We start from the raw sequence: 12110 nt of genomic DNA, 5'->3' as shown, positions 1-12110 counted from the left end.
TCCATTAAAAAATATACTTCACTCTTCACTCTTCTCAATATTCATGGAGAGAACTCCTGACTCTTGATTCATTTCCAGAGGCTCCATCAATACTCTTGGAATGTTGCTCCTTCCTCTCTGCTTAGCCCAAGCTATCAGTCTCTCTCCCTGGCCTGTTCTAATTTCCTTTACTCAGGACCATTATTCTTCTCTGTACTGATTTGGCATTAACTCTGTCCTCACAGGGACCCCAGAACAAAGTGTAGAGGAGGCTGTACTGGAGCAGAACACAGCAAGCCTGACCACTGATGCTTAAAGCATCTCTTTTTGCTGGGCTATCTCCTTCTCTTCATAATGGCTATAAACAACTTTACCCACTTTGGGAGTGTGGAAGATGTTGTTACCCCAAACAAGGTATGATTCTTTTATTATATATTTTTTATTGAAAGAATTTATTCAAGAGACAAAATTGATTAACATATTGAGGTAAACTGACATAATATAGTAACATAACAGAACATAATTAATATAATAATACATGTAAGTCAAAGAACATTTCTAAATAAAACACAATTTTTTGATCATATTGACTTACATATCTTTCACAGTAGTATTTTAGGTACCAAGGTATGATCTTTTGTCAAAATCATTGGCTACCATTTCTTGGGCAAGGCACTAGGCTAAAAGACACAAGAATATTGACTTTACTTGTTTTTTTTTTTGTTTTTTGTTTTTTTTTTTTTTACTTTTTGAGTCATACCTGGCAGTGCTCTGAGGCTACTCCGGGGTTAGGGTCACTCCCAGTGGTGCCCAGGGGACCATGTGGTGCCAAGGATCAACCAGGCCTCACTCATACAAAGCATGAGCACTTTGAACCATCTGCCCAGCCCCATATTATTGCCTTTAATATAAAAATTGCATTGAGAGAAAATCTGCTTCTCTAAGGCTAAGTGCTTAAGTCTGGTTTGAACAGCAGTTTGAGTAGCTAAGTGGGTGGAGGAAGCTGGGAAGCCATGGTGAGTAGTTCGTTCAGGCTCCAGGCCAGCAATGTTTGAGGAAACTTCTCGTAATGATGGAAACATCAGTTCAACAGAATTGGAATGAAAACCAAATGCTTGATTTATGTTTTACTTTTTTATTGGAGGGGGGAGGCATATCCAACAGAGCTCAGGGATTATTTACTCCTGGTTCTGTATTCAGGAATCACTCTAGGCAGTGCTCAGTGAATTCAGGGAACCATATGGGATGCTGGGGATTGTTGAACCTAGCTCAGCTGCATGCAAGGCAAGTGCCTTACCTGCTATATACAATTGCTCTGGCCCACAAGCCCTAATTTGGATGCTAATTTTTAACAGAGTGAGCCATAGTCTCACCAAACAATAGCTTGTGTTAATTGGGGGGTAGGGAGAGACCCCCCCCCAATGGTGCTTGGGAGGCCTGAAGGTTCCACAGGTGATCCTCAGCCAACTAGGTTGGTGGAACAGTGTTCAGACCCTGTAGTTTTGGGGATCCTTAGGCCACCCCCAGTAGTGTTGAGGGCCACCAGGGATGCACTTCATCACACTCAGGGGCTAAGAGATTTGAACCTGAGACGTGCTGTACTGCATGTGTTCTGTTATACTATCTGTATTGTATAAGCCCAATGGCAATTGAGCTAAATGGAAAAAAATCTCTCTCTCTCTCTCTCCCTCTCTCTCTCACTCTCTCCCTATCTCCCTATCTCCCTCTCTCTCTCTCTCTCTCTCTCTCTCTCTCTCTCTCTCTCTCTCTCTCTCTCTCCCTCTCTCTCCCCCCCCTCTCATTTTTTGGGTCCTGGGTCCTACCTGGCAGCGCTCAGGGGTTACTCCTGGCTCTGCGCTCAGAAGTCACTCCTGGCAGGCTCAGGGGACCATATGGGATGCCAGGAATTGAACTGGGCTCTGTCCATTATTGGTTGCAAGCAGGGCAAACACCCTACTGCTGTGCTATCACTTTGGCCTCTTTCTTTTCTTTCATTCTCTCTTTCTTCCCTCCTTCTTTCTTTTCTTCTTCCACTTCCTTTTCTTTGCTTCTTCTTTCTCTTCTCTTCCTCCTCTTCCTCCTCCTCCATACTGGAGGTATGATAGGGAGGTGGGTGTGGTGGAACAAACTGGAGACAGTTTACTCACCTACACCTCCAGGGCTGATCTCCTAGGATGACCCTCAAGGGTCATCTGGATCAGTCCAGAATCTTGCCTAACACAAGGAAGCCATCAAGACTTCGAAGTCCCAGCTTGGCACAGTAACTCTGTAATATGTGGGGTCTCAGCTTTCAGTTTTTTTTTTTTTTCGTTGTTTATGGGCCACACCCGGTGGCCCACACCCTGGCTTTCACGCTCAGAAATTGCTCCTGGCTTGAGGGACCATATGGGATTCGGGGGACCAAAACCAGGTCCATACTGGGTCAGCAGCGTGTAAGGCAAATGCCCCACCACTGTGCTATTGCTTTCAGTTTTGCACAAAAAATCAGAGAGGTTCCCAGGAACACTGTTGTGTTAAATAAATAAGGATGGGGCTGGATGGCGATGGATTTCTTTCTGCCATCCCAGGCCACGTGGCCTCGCAACCCCATCTAGCCGGCGGGTCCCAGGCCCAGGTGAACGGCAAAAGCAAGACTCACTCACAGGCAGGCTTCAGGAAGCATTAACTTTATTCATGCCCTGACCACCACAGGTGTGTGGCCTATCTCATAACCTTTCAAGCATTCGGCCATTCTTAGTTGCAACCTTCTCCTCTCCAATGCCTCCCAAATCCCTTCTCTCCCACCCCCCACCTGTATTCGAGACAAGCATTCTATTTCTCTTGAGAATTCTTTTTGTTTGTTTGTTTGTTTTGGAGGGGGGGTGGGGAGAGAACACCTGGTGGCACTCAGGAGTTACTCCTGGCTCTGCACTCAGAAATCGCTCCTGGTAGGCTTAGGGGACCATATGGGATGTAGGGAATCAAACCCGGGTCTATACTGAGTTGGCTGCGTGCAAGAAAAACACTCTACACTGTGCTATCACTCCACCAGGTTCAGTACCGGCCTTCGGTTAGTTTTTTAAGGACTCTTTCCTTCTTGGGACATGTGGTATGGGGAATTTTTAACGGATATGCCACGTCCAGTTTAATATTTAAAAATGTTGGGGCCGGGAAGGTGGCGCTAGAGGTAAGGTGTCTGCCTTGCAAGCGCTAGCCAAGGAACGGACCACGGTTCAATCCCCCGGCGTCCCATATGGTCCCCCCAAGCCAGGGGCAATTTCTGAGTACATAGCCAGGAGTAACCCCTGAGCGTCAAACTGGTGTGGCCCAAAAACCAAAAAAAAAAAAATAAAAATAAAAAATAAAAAATAAAAATGTTGGCAAATAATTTCTGAGCATAGAGCCAGGAGTAACCCCTGAGCACTGATGGGTGTGGCCCAACAAAACAAAAAAAAAACAAAAAAAAACAAAAAACAAAAAAAAAGGGGGGGGGCAGAGAGATAGTAGAGCGGCGTTTGCCTTGCAAGCAGCTGATCCAGGACCTAAAGTGGTTGGTTCGAATCCCGGTGTCCCATATGGTCCCGCTGTGCCTGCCAGGAGCTATTTCTGAGCAGATAGCCAGGAATAACCCCTGAGCACTGCCGGGTGTGGCCCAAAAACCAAAAAAAAAAAAAAAAAAAAAAATGTTGGCAAATAACCCAGAGCAACGTGAGGCAACTCAGAAGGAAGTTTATATAACCTTTCAGTTGAGGATATAACACATTTGATGCAGCAAGATGGGGCTGAAAGGGCAATACCAGTGCCATTTTTTAGTATCCTGAGAAATTTGTTACTCCACTCACTGTTTTGATGTTTTCATGTCCCTGTTCAGGAGTCATTCTATAATATGTGGGGTCTTGGCTTTCAATTTTGCACAAGAAATCAGAATCACAGGAAAGGATGCATTTTGGCGAGGGTTTGTCAAGCAGTTCCTTGAATCTTTAGTGAGCCAACCAAGCTTCTAACTCTGCTGCTTTCCATGCCAGATTTTATTAGCTGAAGTTTAACATAAATCACCTGAGGGTCAGGGTTGGTGTAATTAAGGGTATTTGTACTAATTAACTCAACAAAGATAAAAAAAAATGTAAAGTGATTTGGGAGCTGGAGTGATAGCACAGTGGTAGGGCATTTGCCTTGCACACAGCCAGCCCGGAATGTACCTGGGTTGAATCTCTGGTCCCCTGAGCCTGCCAGGAGTGATTTCTGAGTAGAGAGCCAGGAGTAACCCCTGAATGCCACCTGGTATGAACCAAAAACAAACAAACAAACAAAAGTAAAGTGATTTTACAAATGTGTGACAACAAAAGCAAAAGTTGCTTCTTTGAAAAGATAAACAAGATTAATAAATTACTAGCAAAACTCACAAAGAAAGAGAGATAAATTTAATAAACCAGATTAGAAATGAAAAGGGGAGATCACTACAGTTAATATGGAGATTCAAAGGTTAATCAGAGACTACTCTGAGAAACTCTATGCCACAAAACTTAAGAACCCGGAAGAAATGGATAAATTTTGGACTCTTATAATCTTCCACGGTTGAGCCATGATGATCTACTCTTTCTAAACCAGGGGTCTCAAACTTTCGGCCCTCGGGCCATTTGTGGCCCTCCATACAACGTTTTGTGGCCCTCCGTACAATGTTTTGTGGCCCTGCCCTAGAGGAATCTTTTTTTGTTTTGTTTTGTTTTAGTTGTTTGGGTCACACCTCCCAATGTTCAAGGCTTACTACTGACTTTGCACTCAAGAATCACCCCGACTTTGCCTCCTGCGGCTGCCAGGTAAATTGAGTTTGAGACCCCTGTAAATCTAAACACACCCATCACTATTGAGGAAATTAAAATGGTAATCAAAAGTCTTCCAAAAACAAAAGCCAGGCTCAGATGAATTCACTAATGAATTCTTCCAAACCTTTCAAGAGGAACTCCTACCAACCCTTTCAGGATCTTTCAGGAAAGTAAAGAAACAGAAATACTCCCAAATAGTTTTTATAAAGCTAATATCACCCTGCTATCAAAACCTGACAGAGATGCTGCAAAAAAAAAAGAAAATTACAGATCAATATTCCTGATGAACACAGATGCAAGAATTCTGGGTGTTCCCAACAGATCCTGGCTCCCTTGGGACTGACTTGCTATGCCACAGACAACAGGCAGGAGAGCAAAAACAGTTTGTGGGCAGAGGTATGGAGAGGCTGAGGGAAGTAAGGGGAGAGGCTGAGGGAGATCAGGGCAAAAAGCAGGAGATAATCTAGAGGTGCCCTGCTGGAGAGATTGATTCATGGAGGCACTTTCTGACTTTGAGAGCAGTTGCTGAAGCAGGCAGTGCGGTAGGGGCAAAGGGAGACCACACAGGCTAAACAACTTGTAAGGGAGCCCAGGAAGCTTCCAGAACATGCTGGATCTTGTCCATCAGTGTAGGGACCTAGTTCTCCTGAGGGGGCTGCTGGCAGTTCATTAATGTTTTCTTATTCTGCATACCTACATAGGATCTCAAAGGACTGCGAAGTGAGTAAACATCATAAAATTGACACTCCCAAACCTGAGCCTATCTCGCTGTTTCCTCTCCTTCTGCCTTCCTCCTGACTATCATTTCCTTGCCTTGTCCAGGCTATGCTCCTCATTCTCTATTAGAAAAGTTTCAGTGTTGGGGACCGAAGAGATAGCATGGAGGTAAGGCATTTACCTTGCATGCAGAAGGTAGGTGGTTCGAATTCCGGAATCCCATATGATCCCCCGAGCCTGTCAGGAGCGATTTCTGATCCTAGAGTCAGGAGTAACCCCTGAGTGCTGCTGGGTGTGACCCAGACATCAAAAGAAAAAAATAAAGTTTCAGTGTGGGGCCAGAGTGATAGCACAGCGGCAGGGTGTTTGCTTGTATGCAAACAGGATGGGTTCAATTCCCGTTATCCCATATGGTCCCCTGAGCCTGCCAGGAGCTATTTCTGAGCCTAGAGCCAGGAGTAACCTCTGAGCATTTAGATTAAAATGTTAAAAAAGAAAAGAAAACTTTCAGTGCTTTGTGTCTCCAAACTTGACTCTGCCTTTCTTGTTCTGAGCCTTCTGAAGATGGCGTCACCTAGGTCTGTACTGGGGTGAAGATGCATGTCCATGCAAACTGGCATCAGAGGAGCAGAAAGATGGCAGAAGCCCAGCTATTGGGGGACTGGAGAGTGGATCAAGATGGATTGTGTTGGCACAATGAAGTAGCACTTGCCAATAAAAGTTAGTGACATTTTGATACGCACTGCAGCTTGGATGAACTCTACAACACAGTCTGAGACGAGCCAGGCACAAAGAAAGGTCAGGCCTTGAGTTCATTCTTTGTGTTTTGTGTTTGAGTCACACTTGGCAGTGCCCAGAGTTATTCCTGGCTCTGCACTCAGGAATCACTCCTGGGGGTGCTCTGGGTATCCCCAGAGTTCCCAATTGGGGACTGACTGTGTGCAAGGCAAGTGTATGTGTGTGCTGTTTCTCCAGTCCAATGGAGCCTGTTCAGGTTTTAGAATTTCCCTTCTTGATCTTGCTACATTCAGTGTTCTATCTCTATGGTTTTTGTTATTGTGACTAGAATGTGTCCTGGGGTGTTTTTATTTAGGTCTCGTTTAGTTGGTCCTCTGTGGATATCTAGGATGTGGGTGCACGCATACTCTTCAGCTCTGGAAACTTTTCAACAATGCTGTCTTAGACTGTTGCTTCTTTGTAGGGGTTTTCTTCCTGGCTCTTGGGAACACCAATGATTCTCACCTTTGTTTCTGTTGAACTTATCCCAAAGTTCTGTGAAAGTCAGGTTTTAGAAGCAGAGCATTGGGGCCGAAGCAGTGGCACAGGCGGTAGGGCATTTGCCTTGCACGCGCTGACCTAGGATGGACTGCAGTTCGATTCCCCGGCATTCCGTATGGTCACCCAAGCCAGGGGCAATTCCTGAGCACATAGCCAGCAGTAACCCCTGATTGTCACCGAGTGTGAGCCTCCCCCCCCAAAAAAAAAAAAACAAAAGCAAATACAAAAAATAATCAGAACATTGAATAGGGATTTCCTAGGACTGAAGGTAGAATGGAAATGGGCAAAAAGGTTGTTTTCAGAATGTACTGAAAACAGATCCTTTGGTAGTTACACAGATTTTGAAATCTAATAAACATGGAGTCAAACATTTAAAGCTGGTGAATTAAGTTACAAGCTGGAATGCAAACATGCCACAGCCCCACAATTGGCACTAATATAACAACTTTTATGTTACATGGAGTTTAAGAAATAGTACAACAAGGAAGGTGCTTTCTTTGCACAGGACAGTTCCGGGTCAGTCCATGGTGCCCCATAGAAATACCCTCAGCCCTCTAGAAGTGATCCTTGGGTGCAGAGCCAGGGGTAAACCTTAAGCATCACTGGCTGTGGCCCCAAACTTCAAACCAACCAACCAACCAACCAAAACCATACTCTGCACTCAGCCATCAGAAGGGTGTGGATGGGGTGTGGATGTGTGAACACGTGCATACATGTGAAGGGTGGGTGGAGAATGCAAAGTACCCTGACTTATGACTCATTTAGAAAGCTCTGGACATTCTGGAATTTTCTCTGACCTTTGAACATCTAGCACTCTTGGTCTAGCATTTGGAAAAGGTACATTATGATTCTCTGAAGGTATTTTTATTTTATTTCAAAGGGGTGTTGGGCCACACCTAGTGGTGCTCAGGAGTCACTCTTCTTAGCATAGTTTGGAGGACAGTATGTGGTGCTGGGGATGGAAGTGACACAGTCTGCAAGCAGTCACCTTTGGGTTAGTCCCGATGGCCCCTATATAGCTTTGCAGAGGAAGAAGGTGATCCCTGAGCAAAGCAGCTGAGACCACCTGACTTTAGGAGCAAACTGGGTCTCAGATCTGCTCTGATCTCTGCTGGCAGCACCTTATAGAACTCTCCCTTTCCTCGCCCTCTGGTGGTGCTTGATGAACTGCTCAGGTGTGTCATTCCACTCTCAGCTCTGCAGGTTCTGCCACAAGGTAGCTGGGTGTCTGCAGGTGACAAGCCCCAAGCTGGCCTGGGGTGCAACTGTGCTCAGCCCTGACATGTCCAGGCCCAGGGATGAGAGTTGACCCGCTGCGATGGGTAAGTGAGTCAACAGAGAAACAGACTGCCCATGGTTTAGTATTACGAGGTTCTAGTCATAGGCGTCCGAATAATTTACAAGCCCAGAAGAGTTGGGAGAGGAGATGCAGAGATATGGCCAATTCTAGGGTGTTGCAAGGAGGCTCCTAATGGTGGGGGGATAGGCAACTAGGGAAGGGGGTGTCGAGGAAAATTTGTGAGGCCTGTGTCTGGGAAAGAACATGCTAGAAGTAGTTCAATGGGTGGGAGGAGGAGGAGGTAAAGGCTGAGTTTGATGCTGGGTCTTTGTGGTGATAAGTCCTATATACAGTCTTTTATCTGTTACCTGTCCCCTAGAAAGATGATCTTCAGAGATTTTACCTTCGCTTCCTCTTTCCTCACATTCTCTTACGAAATGTAAAATCCCTGTAGGCTTAGTTAGCATTAGTTAACTTCTTCCTATGAATGATTATTCCTGAACAATAAATGCCCTATGTGGAGGACAGTTGAGGTTCTCAGTCCATGAAGCTAGGAGCACTCTGACCTTATGTTTGTCTCTCTTATGTATGTCTTATTTTCAATTTTCCTGGTGCCTCTGCCTCAGGCCCACTCACCTGGGGCTGGTCTCCAGCAAATGGTGCCTGAACAGGAACCTAGAGCAGTAGGAAACGTCTGACATCTGACATTGCCAGATATTGTTGAAGCTGAAATACTTCGAGGTCCCATAATGGAAGGAGGGGATCCCCAACAAGTGAGCGAAGCTCAAAAGGTGAGTGTTCTAAAAGATTGCTAATCAGGGCAATAATGGGGCAAAGTATTTGCAAAGGAGAGGAGTATATTCAACTTCTAAGTGGCTACTGCACAATTCAGGAGTAAAAATTTCTTTTTTTTTTATAATGCAATGTATTGTATATAATAATATATTGTATATACATTGTATTCCATTATTGAATAACAATATTTTTTTTCTTAACACCACCCATCACCAGTGCAACATTCCCATCACCAATGTCCCAAGTCTCCCTCCTCCCCACCCGACCCCCGCCTGTACTCTAAACAGGTTCTCAATTTCCCTCATACATTCTCATTATTAGGACAGTTCAAAATGTAGTTATTTATCCAACTAAACTCATCACTCTTTGTGATGAGCTTCCTGAGGTGAGCTGGAACTTCCAGCTCTTTTCTATTTTGTGTCTGAAAGTTATTATTGCAAGAATGTCTTTCATTTTTCTTAAAACCCATAAATGTGTGAGACCATTCTGCGTTTTTCTCTCTCTCTCTGACTTATTTCACTCAGCATAATAGATTCCGTGTACATCCATGTATAGGAAAATTTCATGACTTCATCTCTCCTGACAGCTGCATAATATTCCATTGTGTATATGTACCACAGTTTCTTTAGCCATTCGTCTATTGAAGGGCATCTTGGTTGTTTCCAGAGTCTTGCTATGGTAAATAGAGCTGCAATGAATATAGGTGTAAGGAAGGGGTTTTTGTATTGTATTTTTGTGTTCCTAGGGTATATTCCTAGGAGTGGTATAGCTGGATCGTATGGGAGCTCGATTTCCAGTTTTTGGAGGAATCTCCATATCGCTTTCCATAAAGGTTGAACTAGACGGCATTCCCACCAGCAGTGGATAAGAGTTCCTTTCTCCCCACATCCCCGCCAACACTGTTTATTCTCATTCTTTGTGATGTGTGCCATTCTCTGTGGTGTGAGGTGGTATCTCATCGTTGTTTTGATTTGCATCTCCCTGATGATTAGTGATGTGGAGCACTTTTTCATGTGCCTTTTGGCCATCTGTATTTCTTCTTTGTCAAAGTGTCTGTTCATTTCTTCTCCCCATTTTTTGATGGGATTAGATGTTTTTTTCTTGTAAAGTTCTGTCAGTGCCTTGTATATTTTGGAGATTAGCCCCTTATCTGATGGGTATTGGGTGAATAATTTCTCCCACTCAGTGGGTGGCTCTTGTATCTTGGGCACTATTTCCTTTGAGGTGCAGAAGCTTCTCAGCTTAATATATTCCCATCTGTTAATTTCTGCTTTCACTTGCGTGGAGAGTGCAGTTTCTTCCTTGAAGATGCCTTTAGCCTCAATGTCCTGGAGTGTTTTACCTACGTATTGTTCTATATATCTTATGGTTTTGGGGCTGATATCGAGGTCTTTAATCCATTTGGATTTTACCTTCGTACATGATGTTAGCTGGGGGTCTAAGTTCAATTTTTTGCAAGTGGCTACCCAGTTGTGCCAACACCACTTGTTGAAGAGGCTTTCTTTGTTCCATTTAGGATTTTTTGCTCCTTTATCAAAAATTAGGTGATTGTATGTCTGGGGAACATTCTCTGAGTATTCAAGCTTATTCCACTGATCTGAGGGCCTGTCCTTATTCCAATACCATGCTGTTTTGATAACTATTGCTATCCCCCTAAAGATACCCATGACATTCTTCAAAGAAGTGGACCAGGCACTTTTGAAATTTATTTCAAATTTATTTGAAATTTATTTGGAACAATAAACACCCTTGAATAGCTAAAGCAATCATTGGGAAAAAGAATATGGGAGGAATTACTTTCCCCAACTTTAAACTTTACTACAAAGAGTAAAAATTTCAAATGAAGTCTTTTAGCAACTATTCTAGGCTATTAGGCAGCACTGTCACTCACTGCTCTTTATTTTTTTTTTTTTTTTGGTTTTTGGGCCACACCCGGTGACGCTCAGGGGTTACTCCTGGCTATGCGCTCAGAAATCGCTCCTGGCTTGGGGGACCATATGGGACGCCGGGGGATCGAACCGCGGTCCGTCCTAGGCTAGCGCAGGCAAGGCAGGCACCTTACCTCCAGCGCCACCGCCCGGCCCCTCACTCACTGCTCTTAAAAGAAACTTTTAGGAGCTGGAGCAGTGGCACGAGTGTTAAGGTGTCTGCCTTGCACATACTAGCCTAGGATGGTCAGTGGTTCCATCCTCCCATGTCCCATATGATCCCCCAAGCCAGGGGTGATTTCTGAGTGCATAGCCAGGAGTAACCCCTCAGTGTCACTGGGTGTGGCTGAAAAAAAAAGAAACTTTTAAATTTGAAGCAGTGAAAAAATTATCTTAGAATTAAGAAAGGCCCTCAGATTTGGTTATCTATATTTATCACCATGTGGTTCCTTTGCAAACTTAATTCACTTCATTTTAGACTCATCACAGTCGAAGGAGTATCTCAAAAAAAAAAAAAAAGGTGAGGGTAGAAACAGTAGAGAAGAGGGGAGAGTAAGTCCCTCCCTTTAATTACTATAACCATCAGTATTCTCACAGAGATCAGACATGTGAACAAATTAAGAATACTCATCCAGAGTGTGTAATTAAAGAAAAAACACTTAGGAATCTAGTAGATGCCAGGACCAATGTCTCCATAACATCAGAAGACTGGCCTCAGACTTGGTCAATTCAAACCATCTCAGTAATTTTTTTCTGGCCTAGGAGTAATGTACAAGATGAGGCTGAGCCTGAAAATTCTTAAATGTGCAAAGCTTGACTTGAAAAATTGGCACCTTGGGGCCGGAGAGATAGCATGGAGGTAAAGTGTTTTGCCTTGCATGCAGAACAGTGGTTTGAATCTCAGCATCCCATATGGTCCCCTGAGCCTGCCAGGAGCAATTTCTGAGTGTAGAGCCAGAAGTAAACCCTGAGTGCTGCCCGGTGTGACCCAAAAACCGACAACAACAACAACAAAAAAAAATAAATGGCACCTTACAACTCTATATGGCTGCAAAAGCTATTCAATTATGGTGTAGGATCTGTTACAATAAAGGAGTGTATCCTTAAACATCCTAGGCATGTCAGTCAGAGTCTGCTTAAAAATGAATAGCCCTAAGGCAAGATCCTAACTTCCAAAATCTTAAAGGTGGGGAGCACAGTGTTGCTATATTTCCTAAATTCATATACTTGGTTTGGAAAGCTACTCTTGCCATGTAGGTGGGACAATATCAGAAAATATTGGGTGGGTTAAAAACCTTATAAAATAATTTATTTAGGTAAAAATCTGTTCCA

The sequence above is a fragment of the Suncus etruscus genome, chromosome 1, assembly GCF_024139225.1.
Source record: "Suncus etruscus isolate mSunEtr1 chromosome 1, mSunEtr1.pri.cur, whole genome shotgun sequence".
In the NCBI taxonomy this organism is placed as follows: domain Eukaryota; kingdom Metazoa; phylum Chordata; class Mammalia; order Eulipotyphla; family Soricidae; genus Suncus; species Suncus etruscus.
Note: the sequence above shows the minus strand (reverse complement) of the source record.